We start from the raw sequence: 18,326 nt of genomic DNA on the forward strand, positions 1-18,326 counted from the left end.
TTTATGTATCATTAGGGTAAATGATTAAGATATAATATGAACCAACTTCGTGTGAATGGAGATAAACATAAATCTATGGAAGAACATTAAAATTACATGGATATTATGCTGAGGAGATCATCAATGCATATAACCCTACTATAGGCATGCTAAGTGGGCATAGGAAAACTAATAATTATAAATATAGGACAATAAGCACTTTGAAATGGAAAGCATGCATGTTAGAATTAGTACTTTAAGGAGAAGGATGATAGAGTTCATCGAGTCAAGGAAGATGAAATTTACTCATATAAAAAGAGTCAAGGTGTACTCAAAAGAAGATAAGGTACTTGCACATGGGAGGTATCAAGTTCAAGGTTGTCCTACAAAGACTTAATCATCGATTCCATTAAGGTAAAACTAATAAGATATATTATGTTAAGTTCTCTTCTTCACAATGATATATATATATATATATATATATATATATATATATATATATATATATATATATATATATATATATATATATATATATATATATATATATATATATATATATATATATCTGTGTGTGTGTACATGTGAGATTTTTGTAAAGAATAATAAATATTAGTAATTTATATTCTTTAGGAGAATATATATTTAAATTAGATATTTATTTATCTTATATTGGATTGATGAAAAATTAGTATTCTTGAGAATTATATTAGTCTCTCTCTCCTATTTCATTATAGAATTATAAAAGCTATTTACCTTGATATTTTCCAAGAGTATTCTTGTAGGAAAAAGAGGGAGATTTGGATTTAAAGGGAGTCTAAAAGTCTATATGTGCAATGTGATTGCCTCTTGTGTACATCATGAGGAAGTGGCAACTTCCAAATGATCATCACTTGTATTTGCAGAAGTTATTGAAAAGTAACAATCTTTCAATAACTCAATCTATTATGATGGATATCTTATGATGTCTATGCAGATCATTGTAGATTATATTTTGCATGATGGATGTTTATATGGTATGTGTAAATGGTTGAATCACGTATTCATGAGACCTTAGAGTAGAGTGCAATCAAAATAACAATGAACTAATCTAGACCCAAGAAATCACTGTTAAACAAAGACTCTACGAACATCTCATGGTTCTCTAACTACAACAGATAAAATTTCTCTTAAACCAACATCTTAGTGACAATTCGAGAATGGGAGTATGATATGGATGCAGATTTACAAAAGTCTATGTGAGATCTATATGAAAATGTAGATTATGTGAAGATAATAACACTAGAATACTAGAGCATATGCATGTATAAGCCTAAATGATATCAAATAATACTAAATGGATTTTAAAATGATATCAAAACGACATAAACTCTCTATAGTAACTATGTTAAAATGGATGATAACTCTAAATGTGCCTATAATGTGGATGCATCAAACTTAGGTCCCTTTGCTCTTGAATTTCCCTCCTATTTATAGGATTTCAAAAGGGGGTTGGGTTAAGGATCAAGATTTTACTTTTCACTAGAGGGTAATTGTAAAATTGTAAATATCTCATAAGGCACTAAGAGGAAAAGTCCAACAAACTTAGTTTATGAGGATAAAATGAGGATTTTTCAATTCTTTTAATTTCAAAAAGGAGGTTTTTTACTTTTGAGAGGATAAATAACTTTTATTGATTTATTAAATGCTCCATTTATTTTCAACTTTTTTCTTTTCCTTTTTCCTTTTAAAAAAAAAATTAAGTTTATAATTTTATGAATTGTTTTTCCTCTTTTTAAAGCGATTTAGCTCCTTTTTGTTTTGATAGATGATTGATTGATTAAAGACTTGATGTTACCATTGATTTGAAAGTTTGTTGTTTTCTTTCATTATATGATTTTATCCTTAATTTGCATTGTTTTACATCTTTGTTAATTTTTTTAGGGTGTCTACGAATGCCCCTCTTTGAGCTAATATGAAAAACACATTTGTTCAAAGACTATCTTGATTTTCTAATTTTTAGCCAATTTTACTGTTTAAGTGTCTAATAAAAAATGTTTTCTTGATTCAAGGTTGATATGATGCCCAATTGTTGATAATTTGATGTTTGATTACTGATGATTTAATGTATGATTATTGATGACTTAATGTTTGATCTGATATTGCAATGGTTTAAAATCCTTTTTTAAAGATAGCTTGCTTGGATGCCCCAATTTGATTTGATGTTGAAATTTTGGCTGGGGTAGAACATTTTTGATATTTGGAAATTTTTGATGTCTTGGTTGATATGGGTATTCTACCCCCTCAGAAATGAAATTGGAAAAAGTGACGGGAAAAAATAGGTAGAGTACAATTTTATTTCTAAAACAATTGAGAGAAAATAAGGGTGAATGTAGGCAATTAAGTTGCTTTGGAATAATACCTAGTTCAAGGGGGTGGGTCAAAAGGCCTTAAAAGGGGCTTATAATATAAAAAATGTCATAAAATTCCCCAAGGGAGGGTTAAATAGGTCAAAAGACCTTTTACCCATTTTATTTTTACACTGCCCTTTTACTTTTAGGGTCTTGGAGCTTTTAATTATCAAGGATGGTTATCCCATTGTGAGAGCATAGATTTGAGAGGGATTATAGATATGAATGTTTGACTGATTATGGTGCCCTGATAAGTCACCAAAATCCTTCAAAATTTAGAATTTTTGGATTTTTAGATTTTTGCATGAAAATTCCCCATAAATGCATGAATTCAATATTTTAGCACATTTGAAGTTTCTTTTAGTGCATTTAATATAGTTTAGCACATCTACGACCTTTAGTAGCACATCCACAGGGTAGAATAATGCATTTGAAACCTTAGTAAAATAATAAAACAACACATACACAAAAATTGTGGCACATCTATAGGGTTCTATAGTGTGTTTGAGTCTTGTAGCACATATGAGGTTTGTCTTAGCACATATGTAGCATGAAATAACACATCTCAAAATTAGGGTTTAATGAGTCACGACAATGAGAAATGTTAAGTTGCATGTATGTGTTATGGTGCTTATACTAGTTCTCCTAGTGCTTATGTTGAGTGCAATGTATTCAAGTGGTTGGATAGTGCATATGCTGAGTGTAGTATCACTTATATAATCTATAGTGCATCTGATCAATTGAAGAGTGCATATGTGGTGTTGGATAGTGCTTATGAAATATATAGTGTAGCCACATAATGGAGCAACACATGTGATGTGCCAAGTAGTGTGATTGAATCCTGTAGCGATTATTTGTTTTTTAATGATGTATACAATGAATTAGGTAGTGCAAAATAATTATGTAGCATATTTGGTGCTGCCAATAGCGCATATGGTTGGTTTAAGATGTGGCTTATGGAAGAATTGTTGGATAGTTGAGGTTGATGTGTGTAGTATTGTTCAAAGCATAGGATAGGATACTAATGTGTAATTGATGAGTTAGGAATCGACCTAGATTCTTGTTCACATAATGAATCAAAATGATAGTGAATGTTGGTCACAAAGTGATGTGTAAAATAAATAAGGTGATGTTTGATAGGTAGAAAACAATGCCCCCCTTAGGATATAGAGTAGGGAAAACTAATATGTCCACCTCAAGATACAAAGTAGGACAAATAACTAGTTCAAGATATAACCATTAGCTAAATAACTAGATTTTGATGTTTTAATTGATGTAGGATGATCTCTTGTGATGGAAACTAATGTTAGTATTTTATTGTTTGATGAAATAGGTACATGGGAAAAAACTCATGGTTCAGGAATTATACACATGGCCATTGGAGTCAATAGGTAGATTTTATGCAACTGAACAATAGGTGATTGATAGATGTGGATTTACCTACCTATTACAGATGCCTTGGTTTTGAGTGAACAAAGGATTATTGACAGTTGTGGCCGAGTGGTGGTACTCAAACCACAACACATTTCACATGCCCCTAAGAGAGATGATGATCACACCCAAAAATATTTATAAGATTTTGTAGATCCCTACTATGGGGGATCTTGTTTATTATAATTAGACTTCTGATGGAACAATATTTAGGGATATATTTAGGGATGATGACATTGCGGATGACAGTGTGCCATGGTTTCAAATGTTACAATATGAGCCATTGCTTGTAATGTTAGCTACATTGATAGGGGGATTTCTTTTACCAGATAGGTGAGGACATAGATGTCCCATGGGATGTGGTCATATTATTTAGGATACGATCAATTGACTATGAAGATTTTCATAGGACTTGCATACTAGCCCACCTCTATCATGATTTGCATCAGGTGGTGTATTTGGAGGTGATGTCATTGTCATCAGGGGTGATATTATTATAGATATGGACATGGGAGAATCTACCAATTACTTGATCAATATGTGTATTTCAATGGCCATAGGACATGCCATACATCTATATAAATTTAGGTGTGATCATCCAACCCCATCTGGGAAAGACAGAGTACTGGTGATGAATGTTGGATGACCATGATGAGGTCATATTAAGGCCATATAGGTTTACAGAGCCATGGGCCAAGGATTATGATGAGATGGTGTATTTATTTTCTCCATGATATCTACTACGATAGGTGCCTACAATGATAGAGAGATTTTGTTTCAGGAGGGTGGTCAGATAAATTGGCTAATGATAAGGCATGCCACAAGGATTAACACACTATGCTCAAGTGTTGTTAGAGAGGCTAGTATGAGGGCCAAACTTGGAGTATGAGAAATCCTAAGAGACATTCATGTAGATGATAGTAACACCTTAGCTATGGGCTAGGAGGGATGGGGAAGTAGACGCAGGGGTGGAGGGTGATTATGAATGATGGTTTTGAGAGCACCCATTCCTAAGACACATAGATCCAAAAGAGATGATACCCGACATTAAGGAGTAGTTAAGTGGAGGGGAGGATGAGAATGATGAGGGTGGATGAGGGAGAGGTAAGGGTAGGCACTGAGCTAGAGGCAAAGCTAGGGTGCAGGGGAGATATGGAGGCTGAGACAAGGTAGTGGTGTTGCCACAATGATGTATTGTAGTATGTGGCTTGGTACATAGACTAATAGAAGCCAAGATGGATAGATCTAGGGAGGTCTATGGGTGAGACAAGGTGGTGATGAGAGGAGGTATAGGTAGCAGTGCATGATCGAGTCGATGAGTAGATGATATGGGTCATGGTAGGACCGAGTAGCCCAGGGCTAGATTATTAGATGATGTGCAATTTATTAGGTGAGAGGGGCCACATATACAAGTCCTAATTATGGGTGCAAAATGTTAATATCCATAGGGGAAGTCATAGATACAACCATAGGTACATCTACCACTAGATAGATCGAGTGGGTCATCAAGGGTGGAGAATTGGATTAGTGTCATGGAGGTACAAATAGGAGTGATGGGGACAAAAATTACCCAATTGACTAGTACTTTGCATTTGTTTATAGTTTTGATGCAGTCGAGGCCTCCATTGCCACTATCACTATTGAGGACAGATGGGGCTATGATGAGTTAGACAACCACAACTATTCCTATGACACATGTGATAGATTAGGCTCCTCGAGAGGGGATGAGTGCCCCCAGTGATCAAGGACTGACATATTAGACACATACATATGATGTAGGTGGTGAGACACATGGTTGATTGGCATTTTGTATTGCATTTTATTAGCTTATCATGTGTATCATTTATGATGAGGACCTTGTGATGTTGATGATTCAATCATTTTGATATATGCTTATTCAAGCTTTTTGATGTTTAGACTTTTGTACTTGTTGTATCATGGACTTTGTATATCTGATGTGACAAATAGATGTATGTGATTTTGTGATTTTATTTATATAATAGTGGTAGTTGTTGATATAATATGGATGATTAATGTAGTGATGTGTATGCTTAATGTAGTGGATAGATGCTTAATGTAATAACATGAAATGTGGATAATGAATGAAGAGTATAAATGAAATATATGAATGAAATGTGATGTAATAGAATGACATGAAAAAATGGATAATGAAAAATACGGCGATGAAAGTGTTGTAATAAAAATATGATATAAGATAGATTGAAAATGATGACCAAAATGAATGAATTGTGTGGGTATAATAAACATAATATGTCATAAAAGATGAATATTTGGTAAAATGAATGAGCGAAATAATAATGCACATGAGAATGAAAACGAATGATAATGATAATGTAATGCAAAATAAAAATGAATGAGAAGGACAATGCAATAAAAAATGATGGGTTAATGAGAGAAAATGAGATAAAAATAATGAAGTGAAATGAGGAGAAAATAATATAATAAAAATAAATTATGAAAATGAATGAATGAAATGAGAATCAAGTGGTATAAGGAAAAATGAAGATGATATGAAAAGAAATGTGAATGAAGATGAAAGACACATAATGAAATGGGGATGCAATGAGAAATATCCCCCAAAAATGATATTAGGAGGTGAAATGATATGAAAAGATGTAACTCAACATTTGAGATTCAAAGGTCACAAAGTTACTGCAAAGCTCTTAGTAAGAAGGTGAAAAAGTGAATGCATAGAATTTGATGAATAAAAAGAAAAAGAAGTGTGGTAGGAGGGGATAGTGACCAAAAATTTTTGAGATTCGAAGCACATAATGTAATAGATAATAGGAAAAATATGGCATAATGAGGAATGAAATATGATAGGAGGAAATGGTGACCAAGATTTGTTTGAGATTCAAAGGTCACACAATGCAAAATATGAGATGAAATATGCAAGATGATGAGTGAGGTGATTAGGTGTGGTGATATGAGGTTAGAATACATGATATAATAGAGGTGAAAATTTATTGTGATTTTGATACTTTTCTACCATGTTTTTCTCCTTAAGCTCCCAGATGATGGTGTTGAGATGTCTTGATTATTCCTTGTTTGTGTGCCAACCAATTATGTTAAAGGAACCCATATGAAATGCAATCTAGATGAATGCAATGAATGTAGATAATTTTCACATTATGTAAGAAGATACAAAATAAATGTCATCATTGAGAACTTAAATAAAAAGTGATATAGTACAATCACTACTAGCTCAACCATGGTAACATGAAAACTTAATTACGCTGATCATTTTTTACAAAAATAAGTAATGTACATGAAAGATAAGATAACTAGTACAATTTTTTTTTTCTTCCATATTAAATGAAAAAAATCATGCAAACATGCACATGTCAAAAGACCTCAGCTAAAATTATCATGCAAAACCTGTTGAGGTACATGTGGCTATCCAAATGAACAGAGGTGCTTACAAGTGGACACTAATTATGCACAATGCCAGTGGATCACTGGAGCAAAATAGTGAAAATTAGAAGCAAACAAAAGATTATGGCCTCATCCCAATCCTTCTGGTCAAATACATCATTGAGGTACTAGAAGCTCATGATAGTAGGAAAACCATGATTTGTAGACCAATAGTGCAGATGGATGTGTGCAATAATGTCAAGTTTGTTTAGTTCTTAGTAGATAAAGATATCATAGGATTCTATTGACAAGTCATGGGAGATGTTAGTGGAAGTGTGTAGCAAAATAAATGGTGATTGTGTTGGAAGATATGTGTCGGTACTGGTGCATCAAGTAAGAAAGAGTGAATACATGTCAAGGTTGATGAAGTGTAAGGTGGGTGAAGTAATGGTTATAAATAGATGGGAGGTGGATATTAAATGAGGCACAATAAAGTGATAAGTATCCTTGTTGTGTGGAGATTGCATTGTTGTTAGAGTAGAGGAAGTGTTAGGTTGAAAGAATGTCATGCTCATTAGATCAGTCATAGAATGAGGCAGAGATGGAGGAAATTACTTAGGGAGGCAAGGCGAGGCAAGGAAAAAGGGAAAAGAATGCCCAAAAAATGTCAAGAAAACTAGTGGATCAACCTAAACTTTAGGCATTGGTGTAGGAACATGGCGAATCAAGTCAGATAGAGCTAAGATAGATGCAACCCAGGGGCATGGAAGACAAGGTGGAGGAACCTCACTTGTCAGTAATGTTAATGTTGTTAGGGAGTGTAGCATAGTGGGTATTGCAAAAAGAACTTGGGGTGATTTGATGATGTAGGAAAAAATTAGCCTTTTGGGATGAAAATAAACATGTCAGAAGAAATGATAGAGGTGGGAGAGACAGATTCACTAGAAAATATTGCAGGAAAATCTTAGAGAGTGATCGAGGATGTCAGTATGGGTGAGGTGATAAGTGAAACAAGTTAGTTAATCAACCTCAAAATCCTAGGACAAAGGTCAATAAAGGAAGATATGGGTGTACTAAGTGTGGTGGAGCCACAACTAGAGGTAGATGGTGTTGGAAATAAGGATTACTAGGGGGTTGAATTAGTAATCTAAAAAATTTAGTTTCCAACTGGATATTATTACTTACTCTAAACCATGCATAACAAAGCAATAAAGTAATGCTGAATAGTAATAGTAAAAATGCAAAAAGATAACTCATAACACCATATTTTGTTAACTAGGGAAACCTTGGCCAAAGGAAAACCACAGTTGGGATGATATCCACTAGATAATATTTTGATGTATAAGTTCCTTGTTAGAGGATGGACCCTATTAGGAGTCAATGAGAAAATTTAGCATAAATAGTCCTTGCTAGGAGACTTTGAATCCATCTTAGGAGATTTAAACCCTGTTAGGAGTTATAGTATAATGTATGCAAGAGGAGTCCACTACCTAAACATGCAATTTCAACTACATGAAGAGCTCACTAATCAAACAAGTAATTTACTATTATTTTCCTTCCCTAATTGATCTCTAATCTTTAACTCAATCTTGGATCACTAGATGGCTCATATAAAACTTTGCATATATTGCTTTCATAAAAGTTTGCTCACTTTGCAATCGTACAAGATAACACTTCTTAATTTCACAAATCACACTTCTTATCACAAGAAGTCCTTTACATAAATACCATGCCTTTAAAAAAATTAATGCTAGGTTAGCTAAGACCACAATTCACTTTTCCAAGTTAGAGTAAACATCTAGGATGTTGGCCCTGATTGGACAAGTAATTGTTTTGTAAACAAAATAATTCTTTCCTTCAATTCCGCTAGCCTGCTTCATCAAAAAATGATTATCTCTATTCTGTATAGTCTATAAAAACTTCCAAGGTTATACACATCATAACCAACATGTATACTATCTCCATGTAACTTTTCTAGTCATAATATGATGTCTACAACATGTTATACACAAAACAATACACTGTTGTAAACCAAATTCTATACTTAAGACAATTTTCTAATTACCAAACACTAAGTATATTTATTTCTAAGGTTTTCTATGATCATGTACATCATGTGTTTCCATAAATGACAACCATTACATATCACTATTAGACAATTGTAAAAAGAGGGTGCAACATGCAAAGTAAAGGAGTTGCAAAGAGCATTGGCCGTGGAGAATGTCCGGGTGAAGAATGCAGAGCAAGATGCTACATTTTTGTTAGGGCTGATGGATAAAGTGTAGGAGGATAGAGTGCAAAAAAAAGCTAGACAACTTTGAGGGGTGGTGGATGAAGAATGGTCATGGGTGTGATCACTGGAAGTTGAGTTGTGAGTGGAAAGGTCACAAGTAGAGGGTAACAATGTGAGCCTGTAGGTGGAGTGAGCATGGGTGCAAAGATTATAGGATTGACTAAGTATGGCACAAGTAGGCTTGGAAAGTACACATAATGAGTTGGTGTTATTAAAAATGCAATTAGAATCATTTAAAGGTGCGATGGTTAAAATGAACATTATGTCATTGTAGCTGCAAGCACAACTAATGATGAGCGAGGGAAGGGGGAGAAAACTACAACAATGACTTAATGAGATGCAAGAAGATGTGGAAAGATGGAGGATGGTGACCAAAAAAATGTAGTAGGAACAAGACATGGTGTAGAGGGAAATTAATACACCAAGGATCAACAAGCTGGTGGACAATGTGTTCATGGATACACAAAGGATGATAAAGGTACACAGGGAAGCCACATATTATATGGGGTTTTATTATTAGTCGATCCCTTTGGAGTGTCAATGGGAGATTCAATTTGTAGATAGGGAATTGATACAATTGTTGAATGCTTAATTGCATAGTGGGAGATTTTTGATACCCATGGATATTGTTTGGGTGCAAGGGGGATCTATGGAAAGGGCCTCATCTTCTAGGATTGGGCTAGGGGAAATGCCCCTAGCTAGAAATCCTAACATGCCACCTCTATAAGGGAGGCTATAATAAGTGATCCACTAGATGTTGCTTTGAATATAATATTGCTTTTGCTGCTGTAATAGAATAAAAGAGTGTGTTGTTTGTAGAAAGAAAAAGGGTAATTGGCACTCATTTCATGTTAATGAACAATGTGATTGAAAGCATTTGATATTTATTGTTATTTCTATTTTTGATATTTTGTTGATACGTTTAGCATATTTTTAGTATTTTACAAATGATTTAGATGTTTTTGATATTTTTGGCATTTTTGGAGATTGTTGGATGTTCTTAGAATTTTTGCAAATATTTGGAAGCTTGTCAATATCCATAAAAGTGGGAACAACGGGATATTTAGAGGAAGCTCCACCTTCTCTTATGTGTGGTAATTGAATGTCATTGTGGGATCTCAATGAAAGACAAGTACAAACTTGTGTAACATTTTGAGAGCAATAGTGCATGAGGTGGAAAAAGTAGGAAACACTAAACCATGAATTGAAAAGCATAATGGAAGTGTAAAATTTTGTAAAGATTGATAGCATTTATAGACAAGCTTAGGGAAAAAGTTGGGATTTTTCTCTAGGTATGTGTCGAGATGGATACTCAAAATATCTATGAAAAGTTGTTTGGGCCTATAGGAGGCTCTGATGGTCAAAAAAGGCATTAGAGGGGTTTTGAAAAAGATTTTGGGCTTGAAAGGCGAAATAGGGCCTTGATAAAGGCCTTTAGGCCTAAAAAATTGCTAAAGGATCCCTGAAAAAGGTCGTTGGACTTGAAAAGGTGAAATAAGACCTTGGAAAAGGTGTTTAGGCCTAAAAAGGCACTAAAGGGGCCCTCAAAAAGGCATTTGGATCTAAAAGATGCTAAAGGGCCTTGAAAAAGGAATTTGAAGTCCTAAAACGGTGGTGGAGGTCATTGTAGTATTTCAAATGCATGCTTACTTATTCTGTGCCATGCTTGAGTGGTGATGAAAGAGTGCAATGAATATCTGTGGTAATTTGAATGGTGTCCAAATTACTATTGTGTCCTTAAATTGTAAAGATGAATCATGAGATCATTAGGATATTTTAAGATAGCGTTGATATATTTGTTGAAAGTTCTTGGATCAATCATGGTCTCTATAACATAAATAAGATTGGAATTTTTTTTTGATATTGTTGTAAGGGAGACATAGTCAAGAATGCTGCAGTGATCCACATTGTGCCAGATTCCAAAGCCTTGAGATATGTTTCAAGACATAACAATGTTGCTTCTTAATTAATTGATGCGCCTATTTATTGTTTTTGCTAGAAGTAATAGGGCAAAAAATATGTCATAAGATATTTAAATATTTTTCAATGTAGGGGGCCTCACCATTGATTTCATATAAAACTGGTCAAGGTATGCAAACTTGTCCCGAAGGAGCAACAATTATAGATGGACACCAGCTTGACATGGAATCAATGGAACATCAAATTGAAAAATACAATTTTTTTTTTAATGTCAAATTGAAGACAATATTTGTGGCATGCTCATTGTCGCTTGTTTGGATTTTTTGTGGTTTTTCTTGATGATTTTTTGGATAGTTTTTGACTGTGTTAATTTTTTTTTTTATACTATTGTAGTGATTTTTGAAAATTTTGACTGTTTTTGATGATTTTTTAAATTTTTGACTATTTTTGATGATTTTTGATATGGTGGTAGTAAAATGAGGATGAGAGTGAGTTTTGTTGGAATATGGAGATCACCAGAGCCATTTTGGAGCACATAAGGGATTGAGGAGATCAAAATGTCATGCCGAAAATTTACAAGGCAAAACACATCTAATTATTTATTTATTTATTTATCTTTTTATTCAAGATTCCTCTTCTCATGATCATATCAATTTAATATTTTGGTATATCTCAGCACATTTAATTCCATTATCCAAATTGGAGGTAATATCTTAAGGTTTAGACCATAATAGGTAACTTCATATCAAGTGGTCAACCTAATACATGCTTGACTTGTCACAATGTTGCTGGCACTATCATTCTTAGTGTTGGTCTGATTTTTGCAAAATATTTTTCCCCATTTGTTTAAAAAATTAGAATTGAATTTGTCAATTGGAGACTAGGGTTTTTGTTTTAATTTTAAAAAATCATGTTAGCATTTGAATTTTCTTATCAAAACCCTAGGTTTTGTTTCCTTTTAAATCTTTTTGGTGCAGAACTAAAAAGAAATACAAATATTCCCATCCTTTTCAAACTTTTTGCACCCTTAGTCTCACCTTTTCTTTTATGTTTCTAACCACCCAATCCCTAAAAGATCTATGGCAATCTCTATCTTGCTATGAAAAGATGCAAGTGTTTTACCCTTAGTGACATAGCGACTATCACTAAGTTGAAGAGCGGTGCCGTCAAATGGAGATATAGTGATTAGAGATTGTATTGCTTCATAAATATTTGATCACATTTTATAATAGACCTATCAGAACCTGAAAAGGTGTTAGAACATTAAATTACAAAAGGCATCAACAGAAATCTCAATTTTTCCAATTAGTCTCTTTGTCACTATCAAATAAATTGAGCACTTCACCATTAGCGACATGGCGCCTTCACCAAAATTAATGGTCGGTAGTCATTTTTAAGTTTTCTGGTGACCGTAAGTTTTCCAAGCTGTGTGATGGACATGTGGTTTTATTGTGTGTAAGAATCATTAATAAGAGTAGTTATGACTTCACTTGCCTTTTTCTTTCCAACCCTAAATTTTGATGAGTCCCCTAAAGTCGCTATGTCACTATCAAAGAATTTGTGTTTCTCGCCGTTAGCAACATAGTGCCTAGATGGAAAGTAGTATTGCGACAACTTTTTAGAGAAAGTGGGTCCCAAAAAATGCTCCATTAGATATCATTTATAAAGCTTTGGAACACAATGGCATCTAATGGGCTACACATATACATCAGGAAAAGTGATGGCACTGGAGGTCGCTATATCGCTATCGAGAAACTTGTTCTTCTTGCTGTTAGCGACATAGTGCCCAACCGAGAAATAAAAAAATGTGGGCCCCAAGAAACATGGTAATATGGTCAGGTTTTTAAAATTTGAATCTAAATGCCAGCGGAGCAGGGTTTCCTCACGTCATCAATAATTGGACCCATGCCTAATTCATAAAACATATGAAAGATTCTGATCGTCAAATCTATCTCAGATCTTCAATCATCGCTATCTCGCTATAGTGAGTTACACAAAGGTTACGAATAATGACATAGCGACAAGGGGCCCACCATATTTATTTTAAGAAATGCATCAAATATCTCCCACACAATCAATGCAAAATCAATGATGGTTGCTATCTCGCTATGGCAAGGTGCTCACTTTTTATGTATAGCGAGATAGCGACTCATCGACACGTGTCCATTCTGTAAGTCTAGTTCAAAAGCACCAACAATGAAGGAAAGGTACACATGGAAAATTTTTATTGGGTTGAATTCCAACTTGTCAAGTGGAACATGAGTCATCTTGTCTTTCATCCCTAGATTGTAGGATTTTTTGAAAATCTACGGTGTAAATTTGAATGTAGAAGGTGATGCCACCCTATGCATTTATGAGAGATGAAAGCTTCGCATGTGAAAAAAAAATAGAGTATAACATAGAAGGTTTTCTTAATTCTACCTTATGTGAACAAAGATTCCAAGCATTTCTTAGCAGAAGCAGTTATTGAGAAGACCGTGCTGAATTTGGTAAGACTATGAAGCAGTTTGTTCGCAGAAAGATTGCAGAAACACTAAGAAGAACTAGACCGAAATTCAAAGTATTTGCACTATAATCCTTGCACTATTTCAATTTCTTCAAGAGTTAATTAAAAATGGCTCCAAAGCAGAAAGTGTTTTCTGGTCAAGAGAACTATTTGGATAGGAATGTCCACCATGATTTTCTTGAATTGCTCCCTCCTTCCACTATTGAAACTATAGAAGTTAAAAGGCTAACTTCAATAAGCCCTAGGCTAAGAATAGAAGATGGGCTATATGACAAGGGAAACTAGGTTAGGGATGCAACAACTTCATAGACTGGTCTTTTTTTGTTCAAAAAATGGTTTTTAGAGAGGAACCTTTTTGCCGCACATGCCAATATCTAGAATTTTGATCTAGGGAAACTAGTGGTTCCTAGTGTTTTCATGGACTATGATCTTTTGGAAGCTGTAGCTAAGAACTATGACCAAGCCCTTAGAGTACTGAGGAGAACTGATGGTGAAATCTTGATTACAATTAGTGCAGAGGAAATTAGGGAGGTTTTTAGTTTAGGACCTCTCACTGATTATCATGTGCCCTTTGATTTGAAAGGGTTAGAGAATGAATATATGTCTAAGAAAGATGAAGTTAAGCAAGGTGCACTGAGGGCACACATAGGTATAATTGGAACATTTCTAGCAATAATAGCATCCTCTAGGGAGCCTTTCAAAAGGGCATATTTCAATTCCAGGGCTATAGAAATATATAGGTTCCTGTGTAAAGTTTTTGGGAGAGATGAAGAGGAGTTTATGCCTGTGGATTTTATGTATATGATTACTTAGATTTACTCTTTTGGTGTGGATATAATTTTTGATTTTTCTTCCTACTTAGTTGAGGAGATTCACATTGGACTAACTAGGATTGCTAAGGGTAAGGTGGAACAAACTTTTGTCCATTATTCTTTGTTAATGCACATGTTCTTGTTCAAGGGAGTTAAATATTTTAGTAAAGAAAATGAATTAAATAGAGAAGAGAATGGGGAAGCACTACCAGTTCAATTGTGGAGTGCATATATGACTTGGGATGCAGAGAATGCCAATTTTATCAGGTTTGATAGGTATTTCACTTCAAAGCTGAGATACCTCCTATTAAGGGACAATCCCAGAATCCCCAAAGCACTAATGAATCTCATTAGGCCTATGGACAATCCAATTGGTTTGAAAGTTTCACATAATTGGGGAGATGTTATTCCATACTCTGTTTCTACTGTATTTAGAATATATGGTTTTAAAGGAAGCCCTCACATACTACCTTACCAAGTGCCTTTGAAGGTAGGAGTTGTTGAAATATTGTGGTAGCTAGGAGGAGTGGAGGAAACCCCTCTATTGAAGAGAAAAAAAGGGTCAATTTTTCCTACTTACATAGTGGCTCATCATTTTGTAATCACAAAAGGGGGTTGGATTTCTCTACACAAGATTTTGGATCCTTATACGATGGCTAGTTTTCACCCTCATTTTTGTGATTTTGAAGGTTTTTATCATTTGGCTCTGAGGTACAAAATTAAGCTTGGTAAAATTGAACATGAATTTTATTTTCCTTAAGACTTAATAAGGAATGGGTACTCCTTGCAGGAGCAAGAGACTAGAAAAGAAAAGTGGAGAGTCTTTTCTAAAATTTTGGATTTCATTCATTGTTTTGATCCATATTATAGTCCTTTGGACAATGTAGTTACAAATGTCGATAAGATGAGAAAACTTATGAATAATTTTCCTGAAATAATAGAGGCAATGAATGAGAAGAAGAAATTCTTTATTAGGTTCTACCTGGATAAGGCCAGGGAAGTAATGGGAAGATTGGGTTTTACTCCCAATATAAGGGCAGGTCAATTAACTATCCAGAAAAGGCCAGGGTATACTGTCATTCAAAATAAAAGGAATATTGTGGACAAAGGCAAACAAAGAATTGAGTCCACTAGTAATGTTTTGGAAGAAAGGCCTTCTGAGCCCTCCCCTAAGAGGAAAAAAATAATAAGAGAGGAGGATCCTCATGTTGAGGAGTATTCACCTTCATAGACCCCTTTGAGAATTGAGGAGGAGCAGCTCACTAATGAGAAAATTGAACAAATTGGGTCACAAGGGGGTGTTTTTGTTACCCAAGCAGAGATTGATGAAGGGAACCCCCAGGAGCCTCTTATGCCAAGCTTTGAGCTGACTGTAGCCAATTTTAGGGGAAGGAAATTGGACCCTATTTTGAAACAAGCCAGCCATCAATTTTTGTCAGATGATAGTTTTGTAAAGTCTAGGGCTTTCCATTAGTTTTCTTGGAGGGAAAACATGCACAATTTTGAGGAAAGATGTAAGAACATGAAAATAGAGCATCTAGAAATGGATGAAGCCTCCATTGAAAACCAAATAAAGGAACAAATGATGCAAGAGCTCTAGAACATTACCCCTGAAGAGGGAAGGCAAATGGTAAAGACTTCTAACATACTATTGTTTCCTAATTGGGATATTGTAGATGCATTGATTTTCAATTCTCTTTGTAATAAATTGGAGTTACAAGACCCAAATAAAAAGGTGTTTGCAGGGACTTCTTTTAGTAATGACCAAGCTACTCTTGTTATGTGGTCACCAAGAAGAGGGTCCAAGATTGTATCAGCACAACTTGATGATTTAGGACTGATAGGGAATATCATTGTAAGGAGAGTTGCTGATACTTCACATGTATAGGTAGCCCACATGAATGTAGATTATTCTCAATTTTCCTTGGCTATTGTAAAAAGGGAGGAAAAGAAAATGATTGAATTACAAAGAAAATATGAGGTAGCTGTGGATGCCTACAATAAAGAGGTAAAAAAGAGAGTTGAGCTTGAGAACAAGCTATTGGGAAAATCCACCAGGCCTAGAATAACATACCCTCACCCCCCAGTTGAACCCTTCAAATCCACCCCCCTCATAGAAATACCAAATACACCTCAACGGACACAATACTACATTGTTGAGGATTTTGAAGAAGAAAAGGGTAAACTATGGGCCTTACATGTAGAGATGGAGTTAAAATATGAAGATAAATTAAGAAAAGCTCTCACATATTTGGGGGATAAAGTTGAATGGCCACTAATTTATGATCAGTTTGCCAAGGTGATCAGTATCTAGAAGGATTTGAAAGCCAATGATGAGGTTTTAAAACCTATCATAAATAAATGGGTGAGAAGGGAGAAAGAAATGACATTTTTGTGTTTCTCTGTTATAAATAATTCATATGATCAAATTGAAAAAAAAATTGATATTGTTTCTGATCTTGCTAATTTTGACAATAAAATGATTCATTTATAGAGAATAATAGTAGGCTACTTGAACAAATACAAGAGCCAAAAATTTAGTTTGTTTCCTCGTGCCCTAGATAAGAAAAATAATTTAAAAAACAAAGATGAATGGGCAAAGGAACTTGATGATTTATTCTGTTTAAGAATGAATCAAGTCATAAATGAAATAGGGCATGCATGGTGGGCTACCAAAATGGAAGAAATGGTGAAGGCCCAAAGATTCTTTGATTCTTTAAAACAAGAATTTGTTGATATTGATAATGAGGCTAACTATATATTAAAAAAATAGAAGGATATTTTGCAATTCAATTGGTCAGATGACACACTGTTTGACAAGTTGATGGTAGAAATAGCTCTTGGTGAACATCTTGATGAAGATGAAACTAATAGTGATGAGGTGGAGGGTGAGGAGATCCAAATCATTGACACTATCACTACTCAAGCCCAACTAGAAGAAGAAGACGAGAATAATCAATCAATTTCAGTTGCAGGCCTAGAACCACAAGATGCTGATACAACTGAAGAAGAGAAAAAGGTAGAAGTTACTCCCACCATACAGGATAAAGATGATGAAAACCCACAGGTGGAGGTTAATGTGCCATGATCAAAACAAAATTCATCATTGGCTAATATGGCAGTGGCATACAAAGAGGGATCAGAATAATAGCCAACTCAGCAACCTTAGAAGATGTGATAGAAGCTGACCCACCAAAAAGAATGTTTTGATTTCGATATCTTCTGTTACCCATATTTTTGTCATTTTGTGATAGGTGTATGTAAATATTTATTGTAAAGGATACCTATCATTTTCTCTTAGCCTGAAGCTTGTTGCATCTCACATTATATAAGTGAGATTGCAGGGCTAAAGAAGAGGTCCAAATTCTATTGTTTCTAGGTGATACACTTAGTTTTTTTTGGTCCAATATTTGGAGCAAGTTTATGATGTATATTCTCTGTTAGTTCTCTAAAATACATGAATAATAGAATGATCTTTGTGTTTCTTCCTAAGGTCATTCTGAGTTTACTATAAATGTATACAATTTTCAAAGAAAATGAATAGAAATTATGAGTTGTCCCCATATCAGTTCTTTTTGAATTTTGTCTCCTTTTGATTACTTGGTTGTCTTGATATTGTA

Source organism: Cupressus sempervirens, chromosome 7 (genome assembly GCF_028749045.1).
Source record: "Cupressus sempervirens isolate cs-2001-9-10 chromosome 7, ASM2874904v1, whole genome shotgun sequence".
NCBI classification, from domain to species: Eukaryota; Viridiplantae; Streptophyta; class Pinopsida; order Cupressales; family Cupressaceae; genus Cupressus; species Cupressus sempervirens.